The sequence below is a fragment of the Notothenia coriiceps genome, unplaced genomic scaffold (assembly GCF_000735185.1).
Source record: "Notothenia coriiceps isolate Sejong01 unplaced genomic scaffold, NC01 NC01_scaffold00037246, whole genome shotgun sequence".
NCBI classification, from domain to species: Eukaryota; Metazoa; Chordata; class Actinopteri; order Perciformes; family Nototheniidae; genus Notothenia; species Notothenia coriiceps.
Window position 1 is genome coordinate 18,166,236 of NW_011369947.1, and position 15,650 is coordinate 18,181,885.

The 15,650-nt window shown below is 39.2% G+C and overlaps 2 protein-coding genes across 2 annotated transcripts in view; both read left to right on the plus strand.

Annotated features, from left to right (window-relative positions):
- Nucleotides 1-15,650, plus strand: part of LOC104966019 (AP-1 complex subunit beta-1-like) — a 373,094-nt gene that overhangs the window by 78,097 nt on the left and 279,347 nt on the right. The window lies entirely within an intron of this gene.
- Nucleotides 1-15,650, plus strand: part of LOC104966014 (transmembrane protease serine 4-like) — an 81,087-nt gene that overhangs the window by 13,396 nt on the left and 52,041 nt on the right. The gene's annotated exons all lie outside the window — the stretch shown is intronic.

Genomic DNA, 15,650 nt, shown 5'->3' on the forward strand with positions numbered 1-15,650 from the left:
TAACTTTCAAAGTGAATGCACTCAGTTAAAAAATATATACATTTATATTAGTACTGTGGGGTGTTGGAATTTCTTGAAAAAAAAAGAGAAGGAAATGGATTCTTAGGGAAACAACTACGGTATCTCAGTATCTATTTTTGCACACTCCCTTACCGTCTGGCATTTGCTTGACAATTAACAGCAGTGGGATTCTGGGAATTATTCATAGTGGTTGCTTCGCCTCCATCTCAAATGGATACTTCAAGTTCTTCTCTCTGTATAATTCATTCCATACAGTACATCTGCATTTTAAAACAGCTCATAGTTTCTAAGTTGTAAGATGTGTAAGACTGACAATGTGCAGGAATTATAGAGTGACTTTACTGCCAAAAATAAATGCTTGACCTACTTTCTCTCACCTGTTTAGCTACGAGCTTCTTAGGCTTTTTGGAAATAGCTGCTTTACCTCTAAATACCAGGAGATGGCAGAATAAGTCAACTATCACAATACACAAATCTGTTTAAAGTTCCCTTTGCACAATATGTAACAACATCACTCTATTGTTATTTGAATTGTGAAACACCCCCACAACTTGTAAGTAAAAAAACACTTAAAGTTTGCTGTATACACAGACACTGACACATTAGTTCTAATAATCATAACTTGTTGACATTGCTTTTTCTCCGCACGATGGTGACATAGCATCACATTATCCAAATGATACTTAAAACATGTTAGCTGTTGAATGTGCAGCATGTGTGGAGGAGGTGTGTTTGGATATTCTCTTTCCTGCATGGCCCCAAGTCACCAATATGCCACAGAGAGATATCACTGTGCTTTGCAGTTATCTTTATTGGACTCAACCAAGTTGAAATGAGGGGAGGGGTTATATGGTCTGATGTGATACTTTATTCCTTCTTTTTATTTTGGGTTGTTCTGTCATTCCGTTTTAGTTGTATATCAGGAAGTAACATACAATTAGTAAATATTCGAAGTACTTAATATTGTAAAGCTGTACATGTTCCTTAAACTATTAATATGCACCACTTCTGTTTCACATACAATGGCTAGAGAACGCCTAGCATATGTTTGAGGTGGACTTCCATGTCTCTATATGACTTTAAGTCTTCACTAAGGTCAGATGTCTGAAAAGTAACCTTGGAGTGTTACAGCTCTTAATTTTTGTATCACCTCATTGCCACAGGCCAGAATCCTTTAAAAGCAAGAATGTTACCTTGATCTTTGAAACCATGTTGTTGCGGGTAACATTGTCAGTATTATTGCATATCATTACTTAGCCTGGGTATACAATAGTAAGACTCCTTCATCACCTTAATGAGACAAATCAATAAAAAAAACACACATGGTGATACTTACCCCTTCAATCTTTAATAACTAATAATGCTTATTACAATACGCATAATCAAATGTGAAGCTTTTTATATTAACCAGAATCAGCTTCACTTGCCAAGTCAGTTGGACACACAAGGAATTTAATTTGGGATTCTGTGGATCTCAACATGCACTTATTCTCCAGTGTGCACTCTGTATATCTGGAAACAAATTGCCTCTGCAATGACTGTACTTATTATAGTAGCAGTGTCCTGTTTTTATCAACGCCAATTGACTGGCCGTCTTTGGACAGAAGGACATCCTCTGACTCACTGCAGAGGAAGCACTTCTGGCTGAGAATTTGACACAAGTGGGTCTCACTCTGACCTCACTTTCATCCTGTGGGAGGATAAGGGCGGAGAGTAATGAAATACTGGATGTGAGCGATGTAGAAGTATACTGTAGGTGAATGAAACGAGAATATGAGGAGGACATAATGTTGGCTTGAGTATACTTTTAACATACACAGAATATAGCTTGATATATAGTAAATGTGAGATGGTTTTATAATGTGGGCATTTCCCCTAACTTTAAGGTGACTTAAATGGAAAGATATCAACGTTTTGATGGGCTTAAGAACTGGGCTTGTCAACTGTAATTTGCTTCATGTTTCTAAAGAGGAAATGAAAATGTGCAAACATATTTTTAGCTGCCATAATTTGGTTATTGTTCTCTGAACAGGAAGCTTTCTGTGGGAGGAGTTGATGCAGAGGATATCATTTAAAAAAGGACAAGAACAATCTAATTAACAGCATCTTGATGGCCATAAAGCATGTTAACAGAGTTATTGATTAAAGACACATCGTCTTTAAATTCATTCAGCGATACTGAATGGAAATTCTTTTTTTAATCAAGTCATTTTCATTGAGAAGTCTATTTGTGAACATTAGATTACTCTATTATCATGATTTCCCGTAATGTAGATCCACTACAGAAAATGAGCTCATGGAGAGACTAATTGTGAGTGATGGCTAAACATTAATATGACATGTTATTTAAAGCATCGATAACAAATGTATTTGTAGAAAATATGGCTTATGACATTTTTTTTAAATACATAAGTTACAACAGGTTATGTTATTTCAATATGGCAATGGGACATTTATATTCCGTTTTAAATGAATGATTATAAAGTTGTGGGCTTAACTGATTGATTCATTTATTTTTTTGCTCAACTGTGATCAACTGTCACTTTTTGATAGTGGGTATATTCTTTTACAATACATGGCTATACTGTAAACTGGTTCATTCTGGCTTTTGATCTAGCTTCCAGGCCTCTTCATTGAAAACAACAACAGGCCATGACTTCTTGTAAATAATCACAACACAGTGACAGATGGAGAAAGCATCAGACATGCTGTGCTTTGGCAGGAAGTAGCACAGCTAAATCTGAGCTGTTTTAACACAATAACCACAAACACACACTGTATATGTGTCAATAACATGTAAGTTAAAAATAAAACAAAAAAGGTGCCATATATTGTAAAGTAAGGCAGCTGTTGCAGCAACAAGAATATTCCTGGGACCCAGCCCATTGAAAATGTCCACTGTAGTGGACATTTTGTTAACATGCATCTCCTTTGACTGTTTTGAGCTACTCTATCAATCTCTGATGTACATCCTGGTCCTTCCAGTGATATGTCATTGGTTAAAGTGAAAAAAGTACATAAATGTTGGACAAACCAAATAGGAACATGTTGCAGTGCAGCTTTACGTCAAGAGAGGGCGTCAGAGAGTGACAGCGGCTTTAATCCAAGGCAGATTTTTAGCTGCACAGAAAATCCCCGTTTTGGCTAAAATGACATCAGCGTCTCCTCCCACCAACCATGCTCCCGGCGCGATGCATGCAAAGATTGTGTATTGATGGGGCGATGTACTACTCAAAAACCTTGCATGCATTATGACTGTAATTTCTAATTGTGCTGCCATTGACTGTTGATCACCATCTTCAAATGTTAATGGTTATGTTTCGTCCTTTACTGTTGTACGCAGTCCAATTGTCTTCCTTGTTTCACTCAGATCTTCTCAGATTACATTTATCGATTAACATGTACATACCATTTGCTCGTATGCATCCAAACTAATTGTGTGAGAAGGGCTAACATTGCTAAAGGTTGTGTATGGGGTGCTGGTTTTTCAATGGTCTAGCTAGGACCATGTCAAACATGGCAGGTGAACTCCTGAATGCAAACACTTGGCCATTATTATTAATCATGAATGTTCAAATTGCTTAGGACAACCTGAATGCACTTACTATGTGCATTATATATTTTGTGACACAATAGGCTGCAAAAGATTAATTCCAATTTGTCCTCTAATTTATTTAAGCCCCTGTTGGCTCAGCGGGTAACTTATCACATAACCACCCCTTGTTAGATTCATTGTACCAAGATAATGATTGCATCTGATTTTGATTGCCCCCTTTCTTTCTTTCATTGCACATGGCTTGATCATGCCAATGTTATAATTTAGCTTGCACAAACCACTGTACCTTTAAGTACACACTCACAGAGCTTTGTGGTTATAGATGTTTGTAGATGTAATGAAAATATACATACAAACATCGATTAAAAAAACAAGCGCTTACATGTAGGGCAAAAATAAAATTAATATAGTTTTCATATCCCTTGGAAACCCTTTGGAAAAATAAGATAAACACATTTGAAGAATGCATTGATGGTCTGCAGCAACCCCAACTATTTCCAGGAACACCGTTTTTAGAAATAGGATCAGAGTGAGCCCTCTTCTCGTTTTTTGTTTCTGTTTTGGAGTAGCAAACCGCACTCCCGCCCCCTAAAGGGTCATCTCTTCAATCCGGCTATTTTATTGGCCGTAAGAGGCATCAATCAGGAGATTATCCGTGTCCGGGTAGGTTGATTACGCTCTGCAGCCCTGAGCTGAGCGGGGCTGTGCAGAAAGCAGTGCATTTAAAACCGCCCAGGGAAGACACCGCATTTACGAGGCTAGTTTTGTTTTTTTGCTGTCTCCCTCCCTCCCTCCCTCCTCGCCCCGGGTTGACTCTGTCCGGTCCACGATGAGTTGGTCGAGAGGAATGCAGCACTGGTTGACCTGAGCAAGTGCTTTTTTTGTTCTTTTAACCCCACCGTAACACACTTACTCTGCTACTTTTTATTTCATTTAATTGAATGCCGTGTCGGACTGCTGCCGTTGCTGCCACCCTGAAAGAAATAGGAGGACCCTTGCTCCTGGCAAGTTGACTGTTTGCCTTTGCAGAAGAAAAGCAAGGTTATGTAGGTAGGCATTGCTGTCGGATACATCTCCGCCCCGTTGTTTACATGCTGTAATTGGATTTCCCATCATTTCCAGCAACAGAGGCAGCTGTAGTCGCTCAGGGTTTCATCCCTCCTCCTCCTCCTCCTCCTCCTCCTCTTGTTCTTCCTCCTCCTGTTTGGAGCTTATTGCCGGGTCCAGGTGGTGTAAAGGCTGGTGGTGGTGGAGAAGAAGATGGGACTACCTGCTCTGGAGTTCAGTGACTGCTACCTGGACAGCCCCCAGTTCAGGGAGAGACTCAAGTCCCACGAATTGGAGCTGGACAAGACCAACAAGTTCATCAAGGAGCTGATAAAAGACGGCAAGGCACTGATCCAGGCTCTGAAAAGTAAGTGGAGCTTGACATGTGTGTGTTTGTAGACTCATCAATGCTCTCCATATTGACACACATCTTCTCTGGTGCATGTGGCTGTGTCAGAACGATCCAAATGCTTTGGCAAAGTTGAGATGCCTTTAGGTGTATGTCTGGGAAAGAGATTGTTCTGGAAGTCTTATCTCAGTTACTTTGGCATTACATGAAAAGGTGTGTGTGTGTGTGTGTGTGTGTTTGTGTGTGTGTGTGTGTGTGTGTGTGTGTGTGTTAGTGTGTGTGTGTGTGTGTGTGTGTGTGTGTGTGTGTGTGTGTGTGTGTGTGTGTGTGTGTGTGTGTGTGTGTGTGTGTGTGTGTGTGTGTGTGTGTGTGTGACTGATAAAGCACAGAAGTTAAGAGGCAAGGCGGGTGAATTTGAGTGAGCCTTGTAGCTGTCAGCACATTTGTTCCCATCAACTTACATCATAAGGCCTTTTAGAGGGACATAGGGGAGTTGGCAGTGTATGTTTTACTCACACTTGTTCTCTGTTAAAGGCTGTGATGTTGTTTAATGTTAGTAAGGGGATTGACTACCAGAACCTACTATAAAAGACCTGTTATAATTTATTAGAAGAGGTGACTACAGGTTTGCTTTTTTAATTTTTTAATGATGTGAATGGAAACCTGTTAAGACATGTACAAGCAATGGGAAAAAAGCACTACATTTAAGTTTAGGTACCAGCAATAGAAATCCAAATAATTATATTTAGTTATAAGTGGTTGTATCCCTGCTGAAAAAACCAGCTTAGACCAATTTAGCTGGTCAACCAGCCTGACCAGCTAAGTTGACCAGCCTGAGTGACCAGCCAGTAGATATGTTGGCTGGTTTAGAGGGGTTTTGGACACTTTAGCTGCCCAGGATGGCTGGTTTAGCTGGTGGCTGGTTTAGCTAAACCAGCCATCCTGGCCATCTAAAAACAACAGCAGAGACCAGCATACTATGCTGGTCTCTGGGCTGGTCACCATGCTGGAAGCTTACCAGGATTCCAGCTGACCAGCATACATTGTTTAAATACTGGTATGATTATTTAAACCAGAGAACATAAATATATTACAAATATTCATTGTGTCATGTATTCTGGTATCTACCAAAATAAAGTCATTGTAAAGTGTTCATAACAGTATTTTAATTGAATAAATAGCAATAAATAGCTAGTCAATATAATAAAATACACAGTAACAATACAATTATACAAATAACAACCAACCTGCAAATCAACCTACACATCAAAATAAATATATGATCTAAAAACGGTGCATTTGATTTCAAATAAATATAATTCAATATTTAAATGGTAACAAAAATAGTAACACTATGTATGATAAGAAAAAGGCAACAAAGAAAGTGTTTTTAGTTTTTCCTTGTTCATGTCCATTATGTTTCCCGTTGTGTACCGTCCAGCCTTTCCCGATCTGTCCTGCATCTCTGTCTGCTGAAGCCACTTCTTGAAGCAAACTGAAAAGAAATGTACAGATATAATAAAACTTGACATTTACGTTAACTTGACCGTTAAAGTATGGTAAAATATATTACAAATTACTGTTGGTTGGCATAGACGTTACAGTCAACAATTGCTTCTGGTGAATTACAATGCAGGGCTCGACATTATATGGTCCGGGGTGTCTAAATAGTGCTTCCGGGCCAGCGGGCCATTTATAATGTCGAGCATAACGTACTTTCCACTTGCCCGCTCGGGCCACTAAAAATATTGCTTTAAAAAAAAAAAAAATTGCCCTGTAGGTTTTGGTAGTATAGCTTTTAGGCTTTGGTTTTGTTACGGTTATTTACAGAATGTTTTTGCCTGGATTCATATTAGTGTAGGACTGGCAGCTGCTATTACACTGTGTGTAAAAGGTGTGTTTAGTTGGGTCAACACTGTACCTGCACGGCTGGTAATTAGATATCAGCAGAAGGATGGTAAAATCCTGGAAAGTTCAGCCTGCTGCCTAGCCTGAATTTTCCACCCTGTGTTATCGGCTGTACTTTTTTATAGACGAAACAAGCTCAGTCTTCTTCAGTCTTCTTCTTGGTCAGCTGATGTGAGGCTATAACAACAATTCTGCTTTTGTCCATTGGTGAGATCTAGAAATCAATTGATTCCCTGCGGTTGCAATGAGTGAGAGTCATTTGCTTGTTCTGTGCCACTGTAGCAGGGTGCTGCCTAACAAAGAGCAGATCAACAGATGTTCCCAGCTAATCTTTTTATACCTGTACTACACAGTGTTGTTGCCCTTTGCTGGCACATGAGATGAGAGGTCTTTTCTAACAGGACTTTTCAGCTGCACTGTAAATCGCACCTGCTGCATCTTTCAACACACCTCCTCTGCTGTGAGGCAATGAGAGGATGTGTGAATGTCCTGGGAAGCCCCTCACGTTTTGTGAGATACTAATTGCTGTTGGAGGAGGAGCCCCAAGAGCCCCTGACAGCTTTCACATGTGTTTTTGGTAATGACTACATCCATGTTACCACCGAAGGAGAAAGTGAAACATTTATAGCCTGCTACTCAAGAGTTTTATAGTGTTACAGTGCTAGTGTGGACTTAATAAAGCCTGTTGTTATGTAGCTGCTATCTCTATCTGATGATTATATAGACTGGTGGGACGACATAAATGGTACTGTTTAAACAGCTGCATCACTGGAATTTAAATATAAATAATTGGCACTTTTGTGCTGTAAATAATGCATAATGATTGGATGAAACAGTAAATTCTAAATCAAATAAGATCTGTGAATACAAATATGAAAGTCTTGTTTTTGCACAAATGAAAACATGTACTATTGAGTCTGGGATGCACTTATTTTTCTCTTCTAAATTGATAAAGATGTTTTGACAGGCTATTGCTCATTCGTGCTATTTATTGAATAGAGGATGTTTCACACAGAGATCACAGCTATTGCAAATGTATAGCTGCCCTATCCTGTTTGTGGGTACCAACTTGGTTTATGTAGCAATTCAACAAGTGCACACGCACACAGGCAGGCTAGAGCTGCTATGCATGCACACTCACATATACACGCATACAAAAATGTGTGTTAGCCAGATGTCATTTAAGGGCAGAGCTAGCTGGTCATTATGGAGCCTGTAGAAGAGTTTGGCTCTCTGCTCCACCTCTAACATGACACGGCTCAATCAGCCAAACAAACCCTAATTGCAGGCTTGAATCTCCCTGGTGCTGTGAGGGGAAACGAGACACCGTGTTTAGACAGTTTATGTGACAATGACACATGATGTTGCCAACTTATTAGCTGAAAGTGTAAAGAGCAGTGGAGTTTCTTCAAAGTTCACATCACTTGGCTCAGGAGAACATTTGGCACGTCTTCTGTGAATTTGTCTGAGCTGGATTCTGTGCCTTTGTTTTGATGCCTCCCTCTTTTTCTATATATCATCACTATGTAATGTGACATTAATATCTTCTAGCAATTTGCTACCAGATCTGTGGTATGCTGCTGTCAGTAAAACAATGCAACTTATTGCCCTGACAAGTTGACAACGGATAAATACAATCTTAAAACAGGATTAGAATCAACTTCAAAACCCTTTTAACATTTAACCAGAAGTCAAGCAGACGAGTTAACCTGCTAGTATAACAAATACATTGAACAATCCATGATTTTAGTTATAAAACAATGCTAAAAACTGTAACCATACACATTCAATGCATATTACTAGCTTCGAGTCCGAGGGCTCCGCTGTCAGGCACTAGTTTTTCACGATGAGGTCATCGTCCACTTCACTGACAGTACCACTTCCTGGAATGAGCAATGATGTAGTCTGAGTCATTCTACCACTAGGACATTTAGTGATTAAATTGTCACGCACAGTTGCACACGACACAAACACACACACACTTGTGTTACAGCCAAAGCGTGACATATCTCTGTATTGTATGTTTGTGTTATGTGTAACGTTGCCGCCTTCTTGGCGGCATTGAAAATTAGATTTTATCTCAATGCTTTTATCTGGTTAAATAAAAAATAAAATATCATTTGGTCATTTAGATAATTCTTCACCATTAATAAGAGCTTTTAGAGCGCGGAGGCCTGAAACATGAGAACACAGCTGGTTATAGAGTCCCCTGTTAGTGTTGGCTGTGTGGGACTGTATGTGGGGTTTAATATTGTGCATGTATGATGTTGTTAATACGGATATAGTACATTCCTGAACTAGTATTAATGTGGCCTAGTGACCCCTTTGTGCACAGCATGCCCTACAGTGTGCAATGTGAGTGTGTCTCCTGACCTTCAGTGAGCTTCATATATGATGCTAATTTAGAAAGGGTTAACATGTGAGGAGGACAGATAATCCGACATGATATAGAGACATGCAAAGACACGAATACAACAGAGCAAAGGGGGGGAAGGGCCTCTAACAATGCCCACTATAAAATAATATAAGTCATTTATTAGGTCTGGATTTGGTTTCAATTTATTTAAGCTATAAAACACAAAGTAAACTTGAAGTTATTGTAATGTATCAATAGCTAGGGCTTGACGAGAGGGTCTGCCTCTTAATTTGGACAATAGTGGGCTATTTTAGTCCTATATAATTTCCAGATTTATCAAATCAAAATGTTTGTAACTGGAGAAATAGTTGATGCCGTAACCTTTATTAACATAGCCCAACATTAATCTTCAAGAACCACTGCATATATTAAAAAAACATAGTAAACTGCTTATCCCGCTCTATCAATTGCAGTACATATATTAAAGGCTTGACTCTGAAAGCACACACACTGTTAAAGCATGTGCAGCTCTGCTATGTGCGGCCTGTTACTGCTTAAGAACATCCCTCCACCGATTAGCACTGTCTTGATAATGGCTTTGTTTTCAGACGTTGACTCTGGGTTCGAATTGAACCGTTTACGGCCCCTAGCAACCTCACAAACAGGCTTTAACAGCTTTAGTGTAAAACTTCTCTCAGAAGGAGAAGTGGGAATTCCCTGAGATGGAGCGTGCGCCGTTCCGATCCATATCGCTCTAGATCTTCTTCTCTTTACCTTCTGTCTGTGTTTTCCTGCAGCCACCCACTGTGCTGCTGGTGAGCAATAAGGAGGGTAATAGCATTCGTTCCGTGGCTCAACTGTCAACTGCTGATAGATGAGGGTCACACACACGCACAAACGCACACCACACCATAACTAATTCTCAATTATGGCTGATGGAGGGAGTGAACCCTCGGTTTAAAAAGGTTCAGAGCAAAGGGAAGGGTATGTGCCAAGGGGCAAAAGAAAGAGAAAAAGAGTTTGTGAGGTGGGGGTGTTGCTGTCTTTCACAATGCTGTTCAAAAGCCGACATGGTCTTATTTTCTACCCGCCTGTAGAGGAGCACAGCGATGTGGGTTGGGGAAGGAGGAGAGGATGGAGGAGCAATAATCGGGGAGAGAGCAGCGGTACAGGGTGTCACTGTCTGAAGGCATTCCTCTGAAAACATCTCTCATTAAAACAAAGAGAAAAAGAGGATGTGTGTCTGTAGGTTTTATGCATGCAGCATTTTGTCTCTGTAATTATTCATATTCTGGATCGCGCACACAACATGTGTGTTTCCTATTGTGCCAGTAGATTTCGGCTCATATATGTGTATGTGCTCAGTGAACACGTTTGTGTGTGTGTGTGTGTGTGTGTGTGATGCCACTGCAGTACAGCACAGTGGGGGTTGGGGGTCTTCCTCTAGCCGTGACGTAGTTTGGAGGAGAAGGAAATTAGGGCACGACTCAGCCTAGCTCTGGTGCTATTGTTGCCTCGCCTTTGTCAGGGCAGACTGTCTGACACACGCACACACAACCACAGTTACATGTCGTCTCTGACTTTTAACATCACTGCATCAAAAAAAAAAAGTATTTTTGTCCTTTAAAAAGACAGCAAATTCACCAATACTCACATTCAGATCTTTTTTTCCTAGTGTAAGTGATCATTTACTTCTAAGAGGCAAAGGCTGCAGATTAGTGCGCTGAATATTCATTATTTTCATAGTCAAAAGCGTCTTTGAGCATTAGGAAAAGCGCTATTAAAAATCCCATGTATGCTGGTATTATCTTTTCTTTTGTTGTGAATATTGTCAACAAATAGAGCTCAAGGTGATTTCCCACTTACATTCGATAGCCACACGTTTTCGAAATCGCAAGGATTACACATGTACCAAAGCAGCAAAGCTACAGTAAAGAAAGCAGCAGGTGTTTGGCTCTTTCACTTGATTAAACTCTGGCTCGGGCCTTTCTGTGTTATACTTTTGTCTGTGTGGAAATCACTCCTCATGGGAAAAAATGGGTTTTGTTCTTATACATCAGCATTTTGTATTATACATGAGTACATATGCACTTTTTTAGATGTACAAAGTAACAGTGGTTTAGTGGGAGAATGTGCATTTTTCAAGAACAGTTATGTAACTGAATACCTCTATAATTAATAAGCTCATTAAAAATCCATTAGGGTCATACATCGGGTCATGGAGAGTATTTTAAATACATTTCTCAGCCAGCAGAGTCGTTGCAGAAGTGGCGTGTATATAATACCCAGATCGAAAACGTTCTCATAACAATCTCACCACAGAAGCAGATCTCCAGCCAGTGTGCTGCTTCATCTCATTAGCTGAACTTTTGATGTGGAGTATCGGCCCTGGACTCCAGCTGGACTGAAGCTGGTAAATATTTTAACTCGGGGGCTGATTTAGTTACACTGCCCGGCAATGATACAGTGACTCAGCCCCTAGATGCACTGTGGTATCACTTACTTTTGTGTTTTCTCTCATGACAATATGGGACTTATATTTCTGGTATGCCATCTCCGCTATAGGCCCTAAACATGCATATACAGTACAAGCAGATGTAACAGGAAGAAGCTCCCTTTTTTTCTAAGCAGATATTGTTGTTGCAAATGTGCAAATGTTCACACATGCAACCCCTCGTCCATGGTTTATTCTCGTAATGTCTTCACGCCGTCTTCAAATCATTTGATTCTATATTATATGTAATGTACGTCTTTTGAGAAGTAGATGTAGATTTACAAATTAAATGGGGAAACGTTTTACAGATTTACTGGGTTATATTAAAATGTGCGAAGTGAGGAACTGAAAGAGGAACTGCAAATGAACACATTAGTTTTCTCATGGTATAGTTTTACATAAACTAGAGCATCACATGAATTATAGTTCAACATTTTCACATCGTTTTTCTGTGAAGAAGGAAGTCTTGAGTGTTAAAAATGCTCCTCTGACACTTACAGTAAGTTAATTGCAGAACTGCAAACACCATCTGTGGTGTACCTTTCTCATGCTGTATATCTGTTCGGCCACAAAGTTACAGTTACAGTAAAGAGAAGGCTGAGAAAACCTCCAATTCTCTAATGCTGATTATTTTTACAAAATAATATCTCTGTTTTCGTGTACAGTGACATTTCTTCAGCAAAAACACTTTGGCTGATGAAAACCTTTTTAGAATATATATATATATATATATATATATATATATATTTTTTTTTTTGCATTGTTCTCAATCATCAAAATAAAAGTTTGCATCATTATCTTAACTTTTCCAGCCGAGGCCTAACAATCAAGGCGGTCATTCTTTCAAGACGTGTACAAGAGTGTTGAAATAGTTTGGGTTGAATTAGAAACATGTATACACGTCTCAAACTAAGATTTAAGGTGAGCACAGAACAACTTCACCTCTTTAGCAGATACATCTGGAATAAGCTGCTATAGTCACATGCATCATTCTGCACAGTGAAGGTCAAATGGTCATGTGATGCTACAATCAGTAAAACACACTTTGACTAGAGGTGGACTTTCAGGAGAAGCAATGGAGTGCATGGAAAAATTCAGTTTCTTGTCTGCTAAATCAATTGTTTAAACATGTTAATGAGGTTCTAAAGAAAGAATAAGGAAGAATGAAAAAAAAACAAACGTCCATGGATGAGTCATTGTCAGGGAATAAACTGTGTGTGTAACTTAAGGTCATTTGAAACTTGAAACGGGAAAGATCCTGGCTGCACCTTGTTCCACCTGACAGTTTGTACTCTGTGCTTTTGCAGCTGCACGTAAGAAAAACTCTCCTAACAAGTTCCAGTGATGTATTGAAAAAGCACAGCTCATTCCTAACAGTTTGATTTTCTTAACATAAATGAAGCAGTCTGCCATGAGATGAGATAATGTCTCTTGTAATCCAATCAAAACCAACTTGATTTAAGATTGTTCTCAACTTGAACTTTAGTTTCCTGTTACTGCTGCAGCTGCTAGCCTTACTCTCCATTACAGATGGTTCTGTAAAACCAGAAAACTTGGCGTAATTGATATTGGTAAAATTATACTGCAAGTGTAAATGTTACGCTTGGGGACATACATAGTTCTGCTGACCACACATTTGATTACATTACTGTACTTATAAGCTCATAAAGGACCAGGACTTTGGTCAAAATAGAGAGGGCTTTGCATTTCACAGCTGCTTAAAATCCTGCTTTTATTATGCTTAGAGATGCATATTATTTAATTATTCTACCTGACACTCCTATTTCATCCTCTCACAGCAGCGTGATTGAGCTTGTCAAGTTTGGTTTAACTTAAAACAATATGAAAAGCTTCGACATAGAGATGTCGGTTTCAAAAAGCATTATTAACTGTTGATCAGCATCTGATAAAAATGAGGGGGGAAAGACATTTTTCTGTTGTTTTGCCGACTACAAGTCTGAACTCATTTTACTGAGAGCTGGAATGAAATAAAACTCCAGGAAAAATGTGAGATGTGTTTTAATTTGACTGCCTGTAGGCCCCCAGGAAGAGTCAAAGGTTACACATACTGTGTGTTTCTAGTTCTAGTTCTGAGCTTACATAACACTTGTATTATTGTTTTGTTGGCAATACACCTTATCTCCAGTGTAACACCTGACAGGATGTTTTATTGGATGTTGGAACGTGTTACTTTTCATACAGTGTCACAAGACCTGGATGTCTCCAGAATGTTTTGCTGGTTGTGAAAGAAAATATGTTTCAATGTAATAATGGCAAGGTTACCAAAACAGGAAGCTACTGACTACGGTTCATTATTGAATACCAAGACAATGAAATGCAGGTTTTTGCTACCCTGCAGGAAGAATAGATGTCAGAGGAAGACAGGGAGATTTATATGAAGTGTTTAAAGTGAATCTTTAGCTCCAGGGTATCATTAACTTCTTAGCCCGCAGTGTTGAGCTGTCAGTGTCAAATTCAAGACGTGTGTGAAAATGAACTAGAAACTCTCAGCCTACGGTGGAGTATAGGTGTGGTGTCTCTGAGTTGCTAACCTTGAACAATAAAGAAAACTTGTTGCCCAGAAAATGTTACCAGGAACACTTGGGGAGATTCAAACAGGTGCGGCTTAAAAAAGGGTAGAAATACACCCACACAGTCGTACTCTCACACATATACACACACATGCTGACACATGTTGTTGATAAAATAGCTATTTTCTTCCTCTTCAAAGCTAGTGAGTCAGAGAAGACCCAGTGTTTCAAATCAGACCAAGTATGGTGTTCGAATCCAGCCTCTTTTCAGGGAACTAAGTCTTGAGTTCACTGTATGAGGTGAAAACAGGTTGTTGTTGGCTTTGAGGGATACTACTGTCTTTAACTTTTTTTAAAAGCACTCAACAAATGGAGGTTCAATCAAGTTACTGTATCTTTTGGTGCCGTCAACCTCTTTTTGTAAAAAGGACTATTGGGTGAAAGTATCAGAATATGTTATATAATATGATCTTGTGAATTTCTGTTTTGGATGACCAACTTCAAATGTAATTGATATTGGTAAAGTGTCACTGCAAGTGTACATTTGACGCTTAGGGACGTGCACAGTTTTGCTGACTACACATGCATTTGGTTACATTGCTGTACTTATAAGGTCATAAAGGACCAGGACTTTGGTCAAAATAGAGACAGCTTCGCATTTCACAGCTGCTTAAAATCCTGCTTTTATTATGCTTAGGGATGCATATTGTTTAATGATTCTACCTGACACTCCTATTTCATCCTCTTGTAAGAAAAACAAACAGCACCAATGATTGAGCTTTATTGCCAAGTTTTTTTAACTAAAAAAACTATGAAAAGCTTAGACCGACTTCATCAAGATCATAACTTATTCAATCGTTACTTACCGTTTTAAATTGTTTGAAGAAGTGTATTGCACGTCATTGGTATCAAGAGTTGTGAAATGTCCTTGTCATTGGTGTCAATTTCTATATTTCTGGTATCGTGACATGCTTACTCCTCAGTAGCCACTCAAAATCCTCAAAATCTTGTATGTTTCTATTGGCAACGCTATCACATCCTCCCTCTTTTTTGTTCCTTCTCTTCCAGCGTGAGAACTTGTTATTATGTTTATAGAGAAATCTGACTCTAATTTCCTTCACCAGCCCTCCATAAATGTTCTTGATAAAGGTGTTGAAGCATGGTGTTAACCCTGGCAATGATTACCATTAAAACTAAAAGTCACAGCTTAATATGCTCTATTTTAAACAAGTCATTAAAGAACATCAAATAAGTCCTGCAGGCTCTCATTGTGTTCAGTCAGAATGGCATTGAAGGAGACAGTTGACCTTCCAAAACAATGATTCTACTTTCCCCTTCTCCTCCTTTTCCTCTTCCTTCTCCCTTCCTCTTTCCTAATGAACACACAT